We start from the raw sequence: 22032 nt of genomic DNA on the forward strand, positions 1-22032 counted from the left end.
TGTTTTTTGCCTTGTTTCTGATCTTGGCAGAAAGCTCCAAGATTCTTACCATGAAGTATGATGTTAGTTGTGGGGGTTTTTTTTGTTTAATACATTTTCTTTATCAAGTTGAGGAAATTCCCCTCCATTCCTAGTTTTTCAAGCATTTTTATCATGAATGGATGTTAGATTTTGTCGACTTTTTTCTTTATCTATTAATAGGATCATATGGTTTCTATTTAGTCCGTTCATATGATGAATTACATTAATTGATTTATAAAGATAGAACAGACTTTCATTCTTGGGATGAATCCCACTTGTTCTTGATGTATTATCCTTTTTTATGTTGTTGGATTAAATTTCCTAATACTTTGTTAAGAATTTTTGCATCTATGTTCATGAGAGGTATTTGTCTGTCATTCTCTTGTAATGTTTTGTCTGGACTTGGTATTACGGTAATGCTGGCCTCATAAAATAAGTTGGGAATTGTTTCATTCTTTTCCACTTTCTGGAAAAGGTTATAGGGAGTTGGTATCATTTTAGATCTTTCATTTCTAATATATGCATATAATGCCATAACTTTTCCCCTCAGCACTGCTTTTACTGCATTGCACAAATTTTGATAAGATGTATTTTAATTTTTATTTAGTTCAAAATATGTTTTAATTTCTAGACTTAATCTAGACTTATTCTTTGACCTGTGAGTTATTTAGAACTGTATTGTTGAATTTCCAAATATCTGGGAACTTTTCAGCTATCTTTCTGTTACTGATTTCTAGCTTAATTTCTTTTTGGTCTGAGAATGCATTTTGTATGATTTCTATTCTTTTAAATGTGTTGAGTGTATTTTATCATCCAAAATGTGATATCTTTTTTTTTTTTTTTTTTTCAGATGAAGTTTCGCTCTTGTTGCCCAGGCTGGAGTGCAATGGCGCAATCTCAGCTCACTGCAACCTCTACCTCCCGGGTTCAAGCAATTCTCCTGCCTCAGCCTCCCAAGTAGTTGGGATTACAGGCATGTGCCACCACACCCAGCTAATTTTGTATTTTTAGTAGAGACAAGGTTTCACCATGTTGGTCAGGCTGGTCTTGAACTCCTGACCTCAGGTGATCCTCACCTTGGCCTCCTAAGGCGTTGGGATTACAGGTGTGAGCCACCATGCCTGGCCTCAAAATGTGGTATCTTGATGAATGTTCCATGTGCACTTAGCAGAATGTATTCTGCTGCTGTTGGGTGAAGTGTTTTGTAAATGTTATTAGGTCAAGTTGGTTGATAGTACTGTTAAGGTCATCTGTATCCTTACTAATGTTCTGTCTGATCTTTAAATTACTGAAAGAGGGGTATTGAAATCTCTCACTTGTAGATTTTTCTGTTTCTCCTATCAGTTTTACTAGTTTTCTTTCATGGATTTTTAGGCTCTGATGTTGCATGCATGTTTAGGATGGTATGTCTTCCTGGGAAATTGACCATTTTATTATTATGTAATGCCTCTTTGGTTCAAAGACTGTTTTTTTCTAAAATTAACATGGCTACTACAGTTTTATTTTGCTTAGTGTTTGCATAGTATATCTTCATTCTTTAATTTTTAACCTAAGTCTTTATATGTAAAGTGAATTTCTTATAGACTGCTTACATTTGGGGCTTTTTCTCCCATTATTCTTTCTTTATTATTTACACTTATGATACATGATATATACACACATATGTATATAGATAGATACATACACACACACCAATGGCACCAACTTTGGTGTACATCAGAGTTACTTAAGGAGCTCGTTAAAAATGGCCGGGTACGGTGGCTCACGCCTGTAATCCCAGCACTTTGGGAGGCCAAGGCAGGCAGATCACGAGGTCAGGAGATTGAGACCATCCTGGCTAACATGGTGAAACCCCGTCTCTACTAAAAATACAAAAAAATTAGCTGAGTGTGGTGGCATGCACCTGTAGTCCCAGCTAGTCAGGAGGCTGAGGCAGGACAATCGCTTGAACCCGGGAGGCAGAGGTTGCAGTGAGCTGAGATTGCACCATTGCACTCCAGCCTGGGTGACAGAGCGAGACTGTCTCAAAAAAAAAAAAAAACAAAAAAAAACAATGGAGATTGTGAAGCTAAATTCTCAAACCCCCATTCCCCTTAAGGTGTTTTTATGCATATCATAGATTCAGTCTTTGAAAACCTGTAGGACATACATTCTTTTTTTTTCTCTTTTTAAATTTTATAGAAGCTAGGTCTCGCTATGTTGCCCAGGCTGGTCTCGAACTCCTTAGCTCAAACAAGCCTCCCACCTCGGCCCTGCAAAGTGCTGGGATTTTAGGTGTGAGCCACGTGCCCTACCAGTACATACATTCTTAACATGATATCAAATATTGAATTATGGATATGATCATTCTTTATTACTTGGGGACAAGAAAAAGTAATTGTCAAAGACAACTGAGATTTTGAGTCCAGGTAGCTTGGAGAGGAAAGGTAATATTAGTGAAAAAATAAGGACTGGGGTTGGGTGTGATGGCTCACACCTGTAATCCCAGAACTTTGGGAGGCCAAGACAGGAGGATCACTTGAGCCCAGGAGTTTGAGACCAGCCTGGGCAACATAGTGAGACCCCATCTCTACAAAAAATAAAAATTATCCCTGACTAATGGTTCCCACCTGTAGTCCCAGCTACTCCGGAGGCTGAGGTAGGAGGATCACTTGAGCACAGGAGGTTGAGACTGCAGTGAGCTGAGATTGTGCCTCCCAAAGTGCTGGGATAACAAGCATGAGCCACTGCACCCGGCCAACTCTTTCAGTTTTGTTTTTCTTTTCCAAGATTATTTTGGCTATTTGGGGTCTTTTGCAGTTCCATTTAAAATTTACAATCATGTTTTCCATTTCTGCAAAAATGATGGCTGAGATTTTGATAGGGATTGCACTGAATCTATAGATCACTTTGAGTAGTATTGTCATCTTAATATTAAATCTTCCAATTCATAAACATGGGATATTTTTCAATTTATTTAGGTCTTCTTTAATTTCTTTCAACAACATTTTATAATTTTCATTGTACAAGTCTTGCCCTTCCTTGGTTTAATTTATTCCTAGGTATTTATTATTTTTCATGCTATTGGAAATGAAATTGTTTCCTTAATTTCACTTTTACATTGCTTCTAGTTCACAGAAACACAACTGAATTTTTGTGCTGATCTTACACAGCACAACAGGTTACAACTTGTAACTTTGTTTGTTTATTAGTTCGAATTGTGTTTGTGGATTCTTTAGAAGTTTCCTTATATAAGATCAAGTCATCTGTGAATAATTTTACTTCTTCCTTTTCAGTTTGGATGGGCTTTCTAAATTTCTCTCTCTCTTTTTTGAGACAGGGTCCCACTCTGTCACCCAGGCTGGAGTGCAGTGGCACCATTTCGGCTCACTGTATCCTCTGCCTTTCAGGCTCCAGTGATCCTCCCGCCTCAGCCTCTCAAGAGGCTGGGATTACAGGCACGTGCCACAACACCCAGCTAGCTTTTGTATTTTTAGTAGAGATGGAGTTTCACCATGTTGGCCAGGCTGGTCTGGAACTCCTGACCTCAAGCGATCTGCCTGCCTTGGCCTCCCAAAGTGCTGGGATTACAGGTATGAGCCACCACACCCAGCCTGTTCTTAGTATTCTCTTAAGACAGTTTATTTAAAATCTTTCGCTAGTAATTCCACTACCTGGGCTTCCTCAGGAGCAGTTTCATTCATTTCTTTATTCTTGTGTATGTATGGGCCATGCTTTCTTGTTTCTTTGCATGTTTCATAATTTTTTCATAATTTTCTTGTAGAAAGCTGGATATTTTGAGTATTAAAAGTTGGAACTCTGGAACTCGGATTCTTCTCTATTGCAGGACTTTTGTTTCTGCTTGTGGATTGTTGTTTGTTTAGTGACTTTTCTAAACTACTTGTTAAAGTCTGATTTCTTTGCTACGTGTGGCCATGAAGTCTGTGTTCCATTAGCTTAGTGGTCAGCAAGCGTTTTGATGAAGTTTTCTTCTTAATGCCAGGAGTCAAAAAAAAAAAAAAAAAAGAAAAGAAAAAAGAAAAAAGAAAGAAAGAAAAGAGAAAAAGAAACTAATGCTCTTCCAAGCCTTGTAGATTGACTCTTTTTGGGGAGTAGTCCTTCAATGCTTAGCCAACGCATTTGCAACTGTGCCTCAGGCTTCATGTCCTGCTTGTGTGGAGTCCGATGATGGTCAGCCACCAGTGAAAGCTTAAGGTTCTCTCAAACCTTTACAGAGTATGTGTTCAACCCTGGGCATGTGCATGGCCTTCTCGTTTTTTGGTTTAGGTGGGAGCTTTTGAAATCCATTATTCCCCTAGTTATCTTCTTTCCCAGCCTCCTCCTTCCCATTCTTTTCAGTCTATTGCTTGTCCTAACTGCTATCTCTTGCCAAAGCTGCTGTGATCAATACCTTTGCCTTGAAATGCTTTTGGCAGATCTGCCCCAGACCTTGGAACATTTCAAGTCAGTTGAAAAAAAAAAGGCAAGCCCTCGCACCCTTCCTTCAGGGAGTCACCAGACAGGTCAAAATACACATCCACAATTCTTTGAGAACAGGTCTGTGTTGTTTCCTCTGGCGAAAGCAACTTGCACCAAGAATGTAGGCTGCTATTTTCATAGGTGCCACTGATCTGGTGAGTGAGGACAGCAGACAGGGAATTTTAAATGCCAAAGTCTTCAATTATTACAATGTAGCAGCTTCTTTCTTCATTAAGCTTTCCCTTGGTTGGTGGTAAAGTGTTAACTAGATTCCAGAGTATTGCTAAAGTTGCTTCTGACAGTTTGACAGCTTATTAGTTACCTGTATGGAGGACAGAACCCTGGAATTATCTACTCCACCATTTTTAGTGACCTCGACTTTTAATTTTTTGTAAGGACAGCAGTGTCACTCTTAACATGCCTAAGCCAAAAGCAGATGTCTCTTCATTATTTTTATGCACAAATTGTCTTATCATTGGCCAGTATCCCCTCCAAAGTGGTTCCTTGTTTTTTTGACAGAATCCCAGTAATCCTTGATAGCTTCCTTGCTTTCTGCTGCAAGATGTCCTGGGCTCATTTCATACATTTACTGACCCCGACCTGGATAGCAATTTCTCCAAAGGACTCTGACTCCTGACTCCTTTCAGTGGGAAATGGTATTGAAAGATCAAAGGCTGGGTGCTAAAGGTATTTTTTTGCTGTTGAGTTGTCATTGCTTCTAGGCTTTTCAGTGGAAAGAACTAGGAAAAACATGTGTGTGTTCCATATATATGTTCCATATATATATATATATTTGTGGGATTTTTTTTTTTTTAAGACGGAGTCTTGCTCTGTCGCTGTCGCCCAGGCGGGAATGCAGTAGTGTGATTTCAGGTCACTGCAACCTCCACCTCCCCGGTTCAAGCGATTCTCTTGCCTCAGCCTCCCGAGTAGCCAGGACTACAGGCACGTGCCACTACACCCGGCTAATTTTTGTATTTTTTGGTAGAGACAGGTTTCACCATGTTGGCCAGGCTAGTCTCGAACTCCTGACCTCACGTGGTCCACCTGCCTCCGCCTCCCAAAGTGCTGGGATTACAGGTGTGAGCCACCGCATTTGGCCGAAAAAGATATTTTTAAACGTGAAAAATATAATGAGTTTATTAAGCTATTTCCAATTCAAATGTAATGGTACAGGGTTTTGCCCAATATCTTTATCTTGTACTTGTGTATTTTTTTTTTTTTTTTTTTTTTTTGAGACAGAGTCTCATTCTGTCGCCCAGGCAGATCGCAGTGGCACGATCTCAGCTCACTGCAACCTCCGCCTCCTGGGTTCACACGATTCTCCTGCCTCAGCCTCCCGAGTAGCAGGGATTACAGGCGCACACCACCATGCCCAGCTAATTTTTTGTGTATTTTTAGTAGAGACAGGATTTCACTATGTTGGCCAGACTGGTCTCGAACTCCTGACCTCGTGATCCACCCGCCTCGGCCTCCCAAAGTGCTGGGATTACAGGCGTGAGCCACCGCGCCCAGCGTACTTGTGTCTTTTTTCTCTTACCATGACAATCTTTGTTTCTAAGTATATTAACCTCATACTTATTTGCTTAATTCTAAACAAACCAATAATAATTTAAAAATAACAATACCAATATTACTATTAACATTAAGACTATGGAAATCAGTTTAAGATTTCTTTGTGGTTCATTTTGTCCTCAGATCATATATCATTAGGGATGTATGTTCAAAATATTGTTTTAAAGTAATTTGAAGGTATTCTATTTGTATGATTATGCCACCTACTTGATATATAGTGAGGTTCATTTGTTTCAGTTTGTTTTCAGTTTTTAGGGATTGATTCTTATTTTCCTTTTGAGTTAATATTATTAAAAATTTTTTTAGTAATTTTTTTTACATAGGGTGTCACTCTGTCTCCCAGGCTGGAGTACAGTGGCACAATCACGGCTCGCTGCAGCCTCAAACTCCTGGGCTCAAGCAGTCCTCCTGCTGCAGCCTCCTAAAATGCTGGTATTACAGGCATGAGCCACTGTGCCTGGTCACTTCATTTTATATTTAATTATGCTTCCAAAGATGAAACTAGCTAACAAGATACATCCAGAGAAATTTAGCTTCTGTTCCTATTACTTCATCCTGTTCCCTCCTTCCCCCAGTTTTGTAAGATTGTGGTTCACACTTTTAATGTTTCTTATTTAAAAATATAAGCAAATATATAGAGAGCCATACATGTATGTGTCTATTTCCCTTCTTGTACACAAAAGATGATACATGATAAAAACTGTTCTTTACCTTGACTGTTTTCACTTCATAAATCCAGAGATCATTCCATGTGAATATATGAGGATTATTTTCAGTCCTCTTTACAACTGTGTATTACTCCATTATGTGGTTGTATTGAGTTTTTTAGTCTTTTAGCATTGTAAATAATGCCAATAAATAGCACTGGGCATATGTCATTCTGCATTTTTTCCAGTATGTCTTTGGACTAGATTCCAAGAAGTGAGATTGCTCTATGTATTGACAAGTTCCCCTCCAAATGGGCTATACCATTTTGCATTCCCAGCAGCAATGTGTGAGAGAATCCAGGCCTTCTGACATCTTTCCACAGAGATAGTGTGGACCAAATTGGTAACTCTGGGTTTTACGGCCTGGGAGAGACCTCACCTCCCTCAGTACTCACCCCACAGAGATATACCACAGCTCACATCCTATTATTTTCCCTATTACATACCCTGTGCTTAAAACAAATGGGTTGCCTAGCAGGAATGAGCAACCCTTCGTGGCAAGCCTTGTCTTGTTATGAGCCACTTCTCAAGTTTGCCTGGCTGCCTGTGGCTGAGGAAGGTTCTGAAACACGTTAAACAGCCCTGACAGCCTGATTGCTAATGAGTCTACATTGTCAGCTGCCTACACTAACCAAGTGATCTTGCCCATGAACCTGCGTCTGGAGGGTATAACCCAGTATACACAAGGCAGAATGGAACATCAAATGTTCATCTTTCTGCTTCTCTGAAGTACTTGCTTTCTGTTCATTATTACCAACATTGAAATAGACCCAGTGGAGGTCCCACAAGACAGACCCATCACTGTTTTCGTTGTTGATCTTTCACCTGTGGTGCTGGCCTTCCCTTCCATTCGCTGCCTCTCCTTGTGACTCCTTGGAGCTCTCGCCATCTTGTGGCAGGTCAGCAGGCTTCAGAACGGAAATGTCGACTTTTCCTAAGTGTGAAGAAAATCAAATCCAAACTCCTTACCATGCTATACTGTATGTGTGCAATGTATACTGTTTATAATTTGCTTCAAAATGCTTCAGTATCAGCTGTGTGATATACCTTATTTCATCTATTCTAAAATGCGTATCTTTTTCACTTTTAATCACCTCTGAAATTAGGATGAATTTTACCATTAATAATATGTCATAATTTAATTGACAGCAAATTTTGTTTCTGGGTGCAGAAAAGAATGATGAGTCTTACAACCTATGACATTTTGGATTCATGAATTAATTATTTAATGAAATATTGTGTCTGTCTACAAAATGATCTTTTGAAATACCAGCCTAGGCTGGGGACAGTGGAGGTAGGAAGAAGGGGTGGATTTAGTATATACTTTGAAGTGGAGGAGAAACTGGTAATGTTTATTCATACTGATCAACAGGTTTTACAATTCGTTGTTAATTAGTTTTAATCCACACTCTGGGGGTGGTTAGTTAACATTCAAATTATCCTAATCAGGAATACATACTCAGGAGTGATTAGTTAGCATTTGAAAGATCCTACTCAGGTGTTTATATCCCAAAGGTAATTATACTCTAGGATGTTCACTTTTTCCTATCTGAACCTGCGCTAAGTCAGAAATTCTTATACTTTATTTTTGCCATGGTCCCCTTTGGCCAACTGGTGAACCCATTTCAGAGTCATGCTTTTAATACCCCAAAAAAAAATACATAGGATTACAATCAAAACCAATTGCATAAGCCTGTAATTACAGCACTTTGGGAGGCTGAGGTGGCAGGTTTGCTTGAGGCTAGGAGTTTGAGACCAGCGTGAGGAACACCGGAAGACCACCCCACCATCCCATCCCACTCCTCCCCACTGCCTCTACAAAACATTTAAAAATTAGCTGGTTGTGGCCGGGCGCAGTGGCTCAAGCCTGTAATCCCAGCACTTTGGGAGGCCGAGACGGGCGGATCACGAGGTCAGGAGATCGAGACCATCCCAACATGGGCTAACATGGTGAAACCCCGTCTCCACTAAAAAATACAAAAAACTAGCTGGGCGAGGTGGCAGGCGCCCGTAGTCCCAGCTACTTGGGAGGCTGAGGCAGGAGAATGGCATAAACCCGGGAGGCGGAGCTTGCAGTGAGCTGAGATCCGGCCACTGCACTCCAGCCTGGGCGACAGAGCGAGACTCCGTCTCAAAAAAAAAAAAAAAAAAAAATTAGCTGGTTGTGTTGCTGTGCACCTGTGGTCCCATCTACTTGGGAAGCTGAGTACTCCCCTGCCATCGCTTGAACCCCGGGGGTGGAGGCTGCAATGAGCTATGGTTACACCACAGGCTGAAAAAAACATAAATACATTCAAATGCAGTCATCAAAATATTAAAGATACAATTTATGACATTAACATGTGCTTCTTTGCCCTCAGCTTTGTTAAGGTATGATTGACAAAGTTGTATATATTTATGGTGTACAGCATGATGTTTTGATATCTGTATGTATTGTGAAATGACTAAGTCAAGCTAATTTACATATAATTATCTCACATACTTATTATTATTTTGAGACAGAGTCTTGCTCTGACGTCCAGGCTGGAGTGCAGTGCCACGATCTTGGCTCACTGCAACCTCCCCCTGCTGGGTTCAAGCAATTCTCCTGCCACAGCCTCCTGAGTAGCTGGGATTGCAGGCATGCACTACCATGCCCGGCTAATTTTTGTATTTTTAATAGAGACGGGGTTTCACCATGTTGATCAAGTTGGTCTCGAACTCCTGACCTCGTGATCTGCCTGCCTTGGCCTCCCAAAGTGCTGGGATTACAGGTATGAGCCACTGCACCTGGCCTATTTTTTTGAAAAATTTTATTTTAGATTCAAGTACATGTGTATGTTTGTTACATGGGAATTAAATGTGTAATGGTGAGAACTGGGCTTCTAGTGTACATATCACCCAAATATTGAACATTGTACCCAGTAGGTAATTTTTCACCCCTTCCTCCTCTCCCACTCTCCCTCCTTTGGAGTCCCTGGAGTCTATTTTCCCCATCTTTATGTCCATGTGTGCCATTTGTTTAGTTTCCACTTGTAAGTGAGAATATGCACTATTTGATATTCCGCTTCTGTGTTGGTTCACTTAGGATAATGGCCTTCAGCTGCATCTATGTTGCTGCAAATGACATTATTTTGTTCTTTATTGTGACTGTGTAGTATTCCATGGTGTATCTCCACCATATTTTCTTTATCCAATCAACTGTTGGTGGACACTTAGGTTGGTTCCATGTCTTTGCTATTGTAAATAATGCTGTGACAAACATATGAGTGCAGGTGTCTTTTTTATACAATAATTTCTTTTCCTCTGGATAGATATACAGTAGTGGGATAGCTAGACTGAATGGTAGTTCCCTTCTTAGTTCTTGGAGATATCTCCATACTGTTTTTTTGGTAGAAGTTGTACTAATTTACATCCCCACCAACAGTGACATACTTATCATTTTTGTGTGGTGAAAACATTTAAGATCTACTCTCATAGCAATTTTCAAATATATAATACATTATTATTTACTATAGTCACCATGCTGTAAAATAGATCTCCAGAAATGATTCATCCTCACTGAAACTTTGCACACGTTGACCAACATCTTTCCATTTCTCCCACCCCAATCCCTAGTAGTCACTATTCTCTGCTTCTACTAGTTCAAACTTTTAAGATGCCACACATAAGTGAGATTATGCAGTATTTGTCTTTCTGTGCCTGGCTTATTTCACTTAGTGTAATATCCTCTAGGTTTGTCCATATTGTCACAAATGAAAGGATTTCTTTCTTCTTTTAAAGCTGAATAGTATTCTGTTGTGCATACATACCACATTTTCTTTATCCATTCATCCATTGGTGGACCGTTGATTCCATATCTTGGTTAATGTGAAGAATGCTGCAATGAATGTGAGAGTGAAGGTATGCCTTCAACGTATTGATTTCAATTCCTTTGGATATATGCCTGGAATTGGGATTGCTAGATCATATGGTAATTCTGTTTTTAATTTTTTGAGGAACCACTTACTGTTTTTCATAATGGCCGTACTAATTTACATTCCCACTAACAGTATGCAAGGGTTCCCTTTTCTGTGTACCCTCGCCAACAGTTGTTATCTTTCCTGTTTTTGAAAATAGCCATTCTAACAAGTACGAGGTGATATCTCATTGTGGTTTTGATTTGCCTTTCCATGATGATTAGCGATGTTGGACATTATATTTTTTATATCCCTGTTGGCTACTTGTTTGTCATCCTTTGAAAATGTTTATTCAGATCCTTTGCTCATTTTTAATTTTTTTTTACATTTATTTTAATTTTTTTTAGTTTTAACTTTCGTGGGTACATAGTAGGTATACATATTTATGGGGCACATGAGATGTTTGGATATAGGCATGCAATGTGTAATAATCACATCATGGAGAATGGGATATCCATCCCCTCAAGCCTTAAACTTTTGTGTTACAAATATTCCCATTATACTCTTTTAGTTATTTCTACATATACAATTAAATTATTATTGACTATAGTCAGCCTGTTTTGCTATCAAATACTAGGTCTTATTCATTCATTCAAACTATTTTAATTGAGTTATTTGTTTTCTTTCTAGTGAGTTGTTTGAGTTCCTTATGTATTGTGGATATTAACCCCTTATCAGATATACTGTTTGCAAATATTTTCTCCCATTCTGTAGATTGTCTCTCTTTGTTGATTATTTCTTTGGCTGTGCAGAAGCTTTTTAGTTTAGTGCAATTCTATTTGTCTATTTTTGCTTGTGCTTTTGGGGTCATATCCAAAAATTTATTTTCTAGACCAGTGTCAAGAAGCATTTACATTGTTTTTTTCTAGTAGTTTTGCAGTTTCAGGCTTTATGTTTAAGTCTTTAATCCATTTTGAGGTTTTTTTTTTTTTTTTAACATAGTATAAGACAAGGGTCCAATTTCATTCTTCTGCATGTGAATATCCAGTTTTCCCAACATCATTAATTTTTTTAAATTTCCTTCCTTCCTTCCTTCCTTCCTTCCTTCCTTCCTTCCTTCCTTCCTTCCTTCCTTCCTTCTTTCCTTCCTTCCTTCCTTTCTTTCTTCTCTTTTTTATAAATAGAGACAGGGCCTCACTATATTGCCAAGGCTGGTCTCAAACTCCTGGCCTCAAGTAATCCACCTGCCTTGGCCTCCCAAAGTGCTGGGATTATAGGCATGAGCACCATGCCTGGCCCCCAAAATCATTTATTGAAGAGACTACCGTTTCCCCATTGGTACCTTTGTTAAAGATCAATTGACCATAAATGTGTAGATTTATATCTGGGCTCTTATTCTGTTCCCTTAGTCTATATGTCTGTTTTTATACCATTACCATGCTGTTTTGGTTACTATCTCTCCGCAGTATAATTTGAAGTTGGGTAGCATAATTCCTCAGTTTTGTTCTTTTTGTTCAGGATGGTTTTGGCTATTATGTGCCTTTTGTGGTTCCATGTGTATGTTAGTATTTTTTATTATTATTTCTGTGAAAAATATCCTTGGAATTTTGATAGGGATTGTATTGGCTCTGTAGATCACTTTGGGTAGCATGGACATTTTAACAATATTGTGTGTTCTTTTTTTATTAACCTAGCAAATAACACAACTAGAGCAGGTCTATAATCATCACAATTTTTAAATAGTGATGAGCATAACTGATCTTATGAGATATTTGCAACAGCTATAACGTGATATGAAAATATCTTTGATATATGTTGGTGAGAAAGTTGCAGACACTGATAATAAGACCGTGATTTGTTGACTACATTCAATTAGAAATGAATAAAAATAAAGGTGTAATTTTTCCCATCAAAGTCCAAAGAACCCCCCTAAATTCTATTCACAGAACCTCAGGGAAGGAAACCTTGTACCAGAGAGTCCATTAAGTAGTATAAAGGATGTAAGAAATAATATTTCATTGATGAATTGAATTCTGTTAAAAATATGTGCAATGGCTAGAAATTTTGTCCATGTACCTCAATGCTTGCATGAATAAAAGATAAAAATCTGGCATGCCAGCCCAACAGTTCAGCGTGTTCTGGAATGGCATCTAGGCCTCAGACTCTGTGTGATCCTTTATAGAGCCAGTTTGCCAGATGTCCCTAGTGATAATAAATGTTGTTTTTAGCCACTACATGTTGGGGGTAATTTGTAACACAGCAATAAATAAATAAAATAAATAGTATTTCTTAATAGAAGATTTTCCTGTTCCAACCAGAAGATAGGTTGATCCTGTTACCATAATATTAGGCCAAGTATTTCATGTAGATTTTTTATGCAAAGAGCTTGCTGGAGTTCCTAAAGATCAGAGAGCATGTATCAGGTTGGTGCAAAAGTAATTGTGGTTTTCATCATTGCTTTTAATGGCAAAACCTGCAATTACTTTTGCACCAACCTGTACTTGACCGACTTTACAAGGAGAGACTGTATGACTGTTTTGATCCCTGATTGCTAATAGCTGTATGTGTCATAGAATTCAGTCTGACAATTACCTTCATTATAATATTCTACCTAGTAAGGAGGTAGGAGAGGTGACTTATGGTCCTCACCTACCTCTAATTTTCAGAAGCTTCCTAAATCTACCAAAAACAATGAGTTTAGGTCCATTTGCAAAGCCCTAGGTAATCTGACTTTTGTCTACCTCTCTGAACTCACCTCTCCCCACCTACCCTCACTTCTGTCCAGCAACTCTGGTTGTATTCATTCGCTGGGATGCCATAGCAAAGTATCACAAATTGAGTGGTTTAAATACCAGAATGTGTTGCCTCATACTTCTTGAGGCAGGATTTGTTCCTTATCAGGGTCTCAGTCTGTCACCCAGGCTGGAGTGCAGTGGCACAATCATGGCTCACTGCAGTCTCAACCTCCTGGGGTCAGGTGATCCTCCCACCTCAGCCTCCCAGGTGGCTGGGACCACAGGCATGCCCGGCTAATTTTTGTATTTTTTTGTAGAGATGGAGTTTCACCATGTTGCCCAGGGTGGTCCCAAACTCCTGGGCTCAAGTTATCCACTCACGTCAACCTCTCACACTGCTGGGATTATAGGTGTGAGCCACCACATCTGCCTGGGTTTGTTCCTTTTGGGGGCTGTGAGGAAGAATCTGTTCCATGCCTGTGTCCTATCTTCTGGTGGTTTGCTGGCTATCTTTGGCATTCCTTGGCTTATAGAAGCATCACCCTGATCTCTGCCTTCATCGTTATATGGTGTTCTCCCCTGTGCATGTTTGCATTCAGACATTCCCCGTTTTTAGCCAGGCACAGTGCCTCACACCTGTAATCATGGCTACTCGCGAGGCTGACACAGGAAGATTGCTTGAGGCTAGGAGTTCGAGACCAGTCTGGATGATCTAGGAAGACCCTGTCTCTAAAAAAATATTAAAAAAAAAAAAAAAAGTAAAAAACCTGCCCCCTTTTCATAAGGACACAGTCATATTGCATTAGGAGCCACCCTACTCCAGTATGACCTCATCTTAACTAATTACATCTATAAGGTACCTACTTTCTTTTTTTCTTTTTTCTTTTTCTTTTCTTTTCTTTCTTTCTTTTTTTTTTTTTTTTTTTTTTTTTTTTTTTTTTGAGATAGAGTCTTGCACTGTCACCCAGGCTGGAGTGCAGTGGTGCAATCTCAGCTCACTACACCCTCCACCTCCCAGGTTCAAGCAATTCTTGTGTCTCAGTCTCCTGAGTAGCTGGGACTACAGGCACACACTACCATGCCCAGCTAATTTTTCTATTTTTAGTAGAGATGGGGTTTCACCATGTTGGCCATGACTGGTCTCGAACTCCTGACCTCACTTGATCAGCCCACCTCGGCCTCCCATAGTGCTAGGATTACAGGCATGAGCCACCGCACCCAGCCAGTTCCCCATTTTCAAATAAGGTTATATTCTAAGGCACTAGAGGTTATGTCTTCAACATATGATTTTTTGGGGAGACACAATTCAACACATAACTCTTGCCTTCTTGCTATTCCTCTAGCACACTAAACTGATTTTCATTTCAGGTCCTTTGTACATGGCAAGTCTTTCTGTCTAGAACCCTAAAGAAGGCTGGCTGTTCCCTTCTCAGCATACACATATTATCTCATATGCCACCTTCTCAAAAAGGCCTTCCCTGATCACTCTATTTAAAATAGCCTCTCCAGATACGTTTGTCAGCTTGCTCCTTTCTGCCTGTGGACACCACCCAAGAAGCATCACTAAAGTCTCTCTTCTCCCTTCCGTCATGTCTAAGTCAGAGTCTCCTAAAGAGCCCAAACAGCTGAGGAAGCTCTTCATTAGAGGTTTGAGCTTTGAAACAACCGTTGAGAGCCTGAGGAGCCATTTTGAGCGATGGGGAACGCTCGCAGACTGTGTGGTAATGAAAGATCCAAACACCAAGCGCTCCAGGGGCTTTGGGTTTGTTACATACGCCACTGTGGAGGAGGTGGATGCAGCCACGAATGCAAGGCCACACAAAGTGGATGGAAAAGTTGTAGAACCAAAGAGAGCTGTCTCAAGAGAAGATTGTCAAAGACCAGGTGCCCACTTAACTGTGAAAAAGATAACTTGTTGGTGGCATTGAAGAAGACACTGAAGAACATCACCTAAGAGATTATTTTTAACAGCATGGAAAAATTGAAGTGATTGAAATAATGACTGACTGAGGCAGTGGCAAGAAAAGGGGCTTTGCCTTTGTAACCTTTGACGACCATGAATCCGTGAATAAGATTGTCATTCCAAAATACCATACTGTGAATGGCCACAACTGTGAAGTTAGGAAAGCCCCGTCAAAGCGAGAGATGGCTAGTGCTTCTTCCAGTCAAAGAGGTCAAAGTGGTTCTGGAAACTTTGGTGGTGGTTGTGGAGGTAGTTTCGGTGGGAATGACAACTTTGGTCATGGAGGAAATGTCAGTGGTCGTGGTGGCTTTGGTGGCAGCCGTGGTGGTGGTGGATATGGTGGCAGTGGGGATGGCTATAATGGATTTGGTAATGATTGAAGCAATTTTGGAGGTGGTGGAAGCTACAATGATTTTGGCAATTACAACAATCAGTCTTCAAATTTTGGACCCATGAAGGGAGGAAACTTTGGGGCAGAAGCTCTGGCCCCTATGGTGGTGGAGGCCAATACTTTACCGAACCACAGTGTCTATGGTAGTTCCAGTAGCAGCAGTAGCTATGGCAGTGGCAGAAGATTTTAATTAGGAAACAAAGCTTAGCAGGAGTGGAGAGCCAGAGAAGTGACAGGGAAGCTACAGGTTACAACAGATTTGTGAACTCAGCCAAGCACAGTGGTGGCAGGGCCTAGCTGCTACAAAGAAGACATATTTTAGACAAATATTCATGTGTATGGGCAAAAAACTCAAGGATTGTATTTGTGACTAATTGTATAACAGGTTGTTTTATTTTCTGTTCTGTGGAAAGTGTAAAGCATTCCAACAAAGGGTTTTAATGTAGTTTTATTTTGTTGCACCCATGTTGTTGATTGCTAAATGTAACAGTCTGATCGTGACACTGAATAAATGTCTTTTTTAAAAATGTGCTGTGTAAAGTTAGTCTACTCTGAAGCCATCTTGGTAAATTTCTCCAACAGTTTGAAGTTAGAATTCCTTCAGGGTGATGCCGGGTTCTATTTGGAATCTATATACAACCTGCTTGGGTGGAGAAGCCATTGTCTTCAGAAACCTTGGTGTAGTTGAACTGACAGTTACTGTTGTGACCTGAAGTTCACCATTAAAAGGGACTACCCAAGCAAAATCATGGAATTATTGGTTATAAAAATGATTGCTGGCACATCCTATGCAATATATCTAAGTTGAATAATGGTACCAGATAAAATTATAGATGGGAATGAAGCTTGTGTAGCATCCATTATCATATGTAATCAATAAACGATTTAATTCTCTTAAATGAAATGACAACTCTATGGATTTGGGACTGGCAGAGATTTGGACTTTCCCTACCCACTACCCCTGATAATGTTGAATGCTTCTATCACAATTCAAGTTCAAAACTCTGCTAGGAATAGAAACTAGCTGCTGGCTAATGCTCCTCCATAAACCCACAGATTTGAAGTGTTTGGGCAGCCTTTTAAAAATGACCAATTTCAGAAAGCATTTTAATGAACATAAAGAGGCTTACATTAAAGGAAAAAATAAATAAATAGCCTCTCTACCACACACACATCATTCCCTTCTCCCTTTCCTGTTTCAGTTTTCTTCATAGCACTCATTACTACCTGAAATACTTTTATTTTTAGTTGTTTTTATCTGTCCCTCCCACCAGAATGTAAGTTCCTTGAGGACAAGAAACTTGTTCATCTTCTGTATCATTAGCTCCTAACATAATGCCCGTTCAAAATTAAATATTTAATAAATGTTGAATTAACATTGAATGAATGAACACTCAGTTTATTCTCTGATTGAGTCTCTAAACACTCCAATAGAATCAAGTTTCCACTGAGAAAATAGAGCTTATTTCAAACTCCTAAAGACATTCATTTTCCCCGTTTGAAATAAACTACACCTGTCTAAGAGACCAAGTATAAAACAATAAAATACTCCTCTCTCCCACAGTTGGCTTTTCTCTCTCTTCTTGTACTACCAGGGAACTACTCAATGGTAGCAAAAATCAGAGTGAAGAGAGGTTAGTTCCAAGACAGAAACACATTGTCAATCTTTACTCAAAGATTGTCTATCACCTGCTCTCTCTCCAGTCTGGCTAGCTCTTTTCAGGCCCGATAGGCACATATTCATGGGCCTGGCTGGACCACCTATGAGAGAGAAAAGGGTGATCCCTTCCATTAGATTAACAGGCTTAGAAAAGGCTAGGAGCTAAGCTGACTTCTTTTTTTTTTTTTTTTTTGAGATGGAGTCTGGCTCTGTCACCCAAGCTGGAGTACAGTGGTGCGATCTCAGCTCACTACAACCTCCACCTCCCAGGTTCAAGCAATTCTTGAGCCTCAGCCTCCCGAGTAGCTGGGACTACAGGGATTACAGGTATTAACCACGTCCAGCTAATTTTTGTACTTTTAGTAGAGATAGGGTTTCACCATGTTAGCCAGGCTGGTCATGAACTCCTGACCTCAGGTGATCCACCCGCCTCAGCCTTCCCAAAGTGCTGGAATCATAGGCGTGAGCCACTGTGCATGGCCTAAGCTGACTTCTTCTTCTTCTTCTTCTTCTTCTTCTTTTTTTTTTGAGACAGAGTCTTGCTCTGTCGTGCAGGCTGGAGTACAGTGGCATGATCTCGGCTCACTGCAACCTCTGCCTCCTGTGTTCAAGCGATTCTTCTGCCTCAGCATCCTGAGTAGCTGGGATTACAGGCATGCCACCACCATGCCCAGCTAGTTTTTGTGTTTTTAGTAGAGGCAGGGTTTCACCATGTTGGCCAGGCAGGTCTCAAACTCCTGACCTCGTGATCCGCCCACCTCGGCCTCCCAAAGTACTGGGATTACAGGCATGAGTCACCGTGCCTGGCCCTAAGCTGACTTCTAACTGAGATTTCTGAGTGTAAGAGCTTTAAGTCAGAGCAATGGCCATGTTTTGTTCCTCAGAGTTTTTTAAAAGATAATTGTCTACTTCGAGTTCTGACCTGCCTGAAAATTGAGTGGTGAACCTAATGACCTCCTGCCTGCTGTCTCCCAGGTCTTTTATGACTTATGACAATTACTAAGACAAATTGATATCTTAAACAAAGGTCTCTTGGGGATTTTTTGTTATTGTTTGCTTTTGTATCTTCTTAATGATCAAAAGAGGACTCTAACAGGAACCTTTGATGTTTATCCAAGTAAATTCAGGCTTTTCCTGCAATAACGAAAGTAAGCTTATTTGTGGTTTGTGAAGATTTAAGCAAAGGAGGAAAGAAAAGTTGATTTTTAAAAACTGTTTCTTAAAAGACAAATCTTTAAATGAACAGAGGAAATAATTTAATTTAACAGTTTTCTGAGATCAGGTTCCAACTTTTTTCTATTTAATCTTTTTCCAAACCTGCTTAAGTCAGTAGTTTTTAAGCCCTTGTGGGTTGCAGACACCTTAGGGCAATGCATCTCAAATTTAGTATGGGTATGAACCACCTGGTGGTCCTGCTAAAATGAAAATTCTGATTCAGTAGGTCAGGGGAGGGCACTGTTGGATGGATCGAATGGATTGTCAAGCTTCCCCACTTGGGCACCCACTTTGGCTTCAGCCCACCTCCAAATGCCCAATGCACTCCTATTTTTCAAAGTCCACTGCTGCAGTATCCTGTTCTAACTATTAGTTCTTGTCAGATGCCCCTGTTACAAATCTTTCTGTTTTTACTTCACCTTCAAGTTTACCTCCCTTAGGTCTGTTTCTCTCTGGACCCTACTCTTGGTGAAAATATAATGAGCAACAGGTGATCGTGGGTTGATGGGTTATTTCTCTTTCTCCCTTGGACAGAAGACCAAGCCCACTTATCCCTCCACCACCACAAGGTAACAATGGAATTTAACTATAGCTTTCAGGAACAAAGCTTTTCTCAAAGGAAAAATTCCAAATGGTAAAATTTTTCTGCCTTATAACACACTAATGAAAAGGCTATTTTTTAGTGGCTTGGAGAGGAGGAATAGAATTTCTAATTTCTCAGAAAAAAAAAAATCCGTACAACCTACCTAGGTAACTGCCAATCTGACCTGCTTACACTCTGCTCTGCCTCTCATCTGCTGTGGTCTCATTGAAAGCAACATTGTCTGATTTTAGAAATGGAACCATGAAACTGTTAAATGACCAGTTATTTCATGGTTATGTCCAAAGGGGTTGAAATTCCAAAGCAAGGGGAGCAACCAATTTATTTTTCTTTTCTTTTTTTTTGTTACTGAGAGACCTTGATGACCCATGGTGAAGAGCTTCAAAGCAGAGTCCAAAGTCTTAACCATGAAAATCTTTTTCTTAACTGCAAAGAGGGCTCAGTCTTCAAAATTCAGATGGTCTCATCTTGTACTCTCCAGAAGGGAGGGCAAATATTTGCATTCTGTTCTGGGAGAGGTCCCATGTGTTAAGTGCTCCTAATACAACAAAGGAAAAGGATTTTTTTTTAAAGCAGTTGCATTTCCTATTTAAAAGGCCAATCGTTTACATATTGCTTTACTTGCAACCAAAATAGTTCTAATGCATTTATCCACAGCACGTTGTGTTGATGGTAGGGACTATACATTGTCAGCCTTTAGCTCTGAAATCTTGTGGCTTTATCTTCTTTTTTTTTCTTTTTTTTTTCTTGAGATGGAGTCTCGCTTTGTCACCTAGGCTGGAGTGCAGTGGCGTGATCTCAGCTCAGTGCAACCTCCACCTCCAGGGCTCAAGTAATTCTCCTGCCTCAGCCTCCCAGGTAGCTGGGATTACAGGTGCCCACCACCATGACAGGTTAATTTTTTGTGTTTTTAGTAGAGATGGAGTTTCACCATGTTGGCCAGGCTGGTCTCGAACTCCTGAACTCAAGTGACCCGCCTACCTCAGCCTCCCGAAATGCTGGGATTGCAGGTATGAGCCACTGCACCCGGCCTATCTTCTTTCCCGGGCTACGGGTAGTCAGTTCAGAGCCAGTAAATATGGTTGCAGGAAAGTCTTTTCTTTACCATCTGTATTACTTCCCTATTGCTGCTGTAACAAATTACTATAAACTTTGTGACTTAAAGCAACACACACTTATCATTATCTTATGGTTCTGGATGTCATAATTCTGCATTGGCTCTCACTGGGTTAAAATCAAGGTGCTGACAGGGCTGCATTACTTTCTGGAGGCTCTATGGCAGAAGTTCCAGCCCACATTCCTTGGCTCCTGGCTTCCTTTCTCTGTCTTCAAAGTCAGTAATAGTAGGTCATGTTCTTCTCACATCTCATCAGTCTGACTTCTGTGTCCCTCTTCCATTTCTAAGGATCCTTATGATTACATTAGGACACCCATATAATCCACAATAATCTCCCTACTTTGGGGTCAACTGATTAGCAATCTTAATTCCACCTTCATTCCCCTTTGCTATGCAAGGTAACGTATTCAAAGGCTTAGGATGTGGACATCTTTAGGGGTCTATTATTCTGCCTACCACACCACCACATGACAAATGCTTATTGAACATCTACTGTTCATGGAAAGCTTTGTGCTCTGCCTTAAGGGAAAATCTGGATAAGACAGAACTTGTTCAGAAAAGGGTAAATAACAATGGGAGGTTTCACAGGCTATGAGAGAGGTAAGAACATGAGGAACTCATGCTATGTCATGCTACAAAAATTAGAAGACAGTGTGGTATGATGACTGAGGTGGTCAGAGAAGACTTCCTGGAAGAGGCAGAGCTTAATCGGTCTTAAAGAAAAGGCAAGACTTGAACATTGTTTCTGAGCTGAATAAGTCTTACATATACACTTTTGAGGGCAGATTTCCAAAGTAGCAGATGTAACATGAAAGTACTTACTGCTATTCTAGTGATGTCTCCATGACACTTATTGGCCTAAAAATCACTGTTATACATACCAGCTCATTCGATGCTCACCACAGCCCTGTGAGGGGAGTAAGGAGAACAGGGAACTACATAAACCTTTCCATCATTGAGTCCCTGGGCCCCTTTCCAGGCTTAGGGCCACCCCCAGTGTTCTTTCTTCCTTGTGGCCATAGGGATACCACCTGTTTTCTCCTTTGGTAATTATCTCCCCAAGCCTAGCTGCAGAATGAGACACAAACTCTGCACCTTCCCAGTTTCTTGCTACTATTGAAGCCAAGCACACAGGCTCATTTAAAATTTACTAAACTCTGGAGAAAACAGGGTAAAACCGACAGACACAAGGGAGTGACAAAAGTTTCATAATCTTACAAAGTTTGTATAATAATGGTCTCTGATCTATAGTTTCTGCTCCCCTTTTCAATGGCAAAAGAAAGTAGTATTGAGTTTAGGTCCTCTGCTTATATTTTCTTAGGGCTCATCGTCATCATCATCATTGTAGCAAGCAACTATGGAGTGCTTTTTATATGTCAGGCAGTGTTCTCATTGATTTCCATACTTTAACTCATTTAATTCTTACAACAACCCATTTTATGGATAATGAGGCAGACTTCAAACCTAAGTAGACTGGCTCTGGAATCTGTTTCTAACCACTACACCATACTGCTCTACCATCTCTTCCGCAGCACCACTTTGCCTTCTGCCTGTCAATATAGGCTACAATTTGGATACGTTCTCCATGAGGGATCAGTATGCTAAGTTACAGAAGAAGAAACTGAGGCTGAGCAAAGTTAGACTTTTCCAAGGCAGCATTAATAATGAGTGGGGAGCTGGAGGTCAAATCCAGCTCCATCATACCATGTTG

General features: G+C 40.2%; 1 pseudogene; it reads left to right on the top strand.

Annotated features, from left to right (window-relative positions):
* Window positions 1-14345: 14345 nt before the first annotated feature.
* Window positions 14346-17541, top strand: LOC105499301 (heterogeneous nuclear ribonucleoprotein A1-like; annotated as a pseudogene).
* The last annotated feature ends 4491 nt before the right edge of the window (window positions 17542-22032 follow it).

This window comes from Macaca nemestrina, chromosome X, assembly GCF_043159975.1.
Source record: "Macaca nemestrina isolate mMacNem1 chromosome X, mMacNem.hap1, whole genome shotgun sequence".
In the NCBI taxonomy this organism is placed as follows: Eukaryota; Metazoa; Chordata; class Mammalia; order Primates; family Cercopithecidae; genus Macaca; species Macaca nemestrina.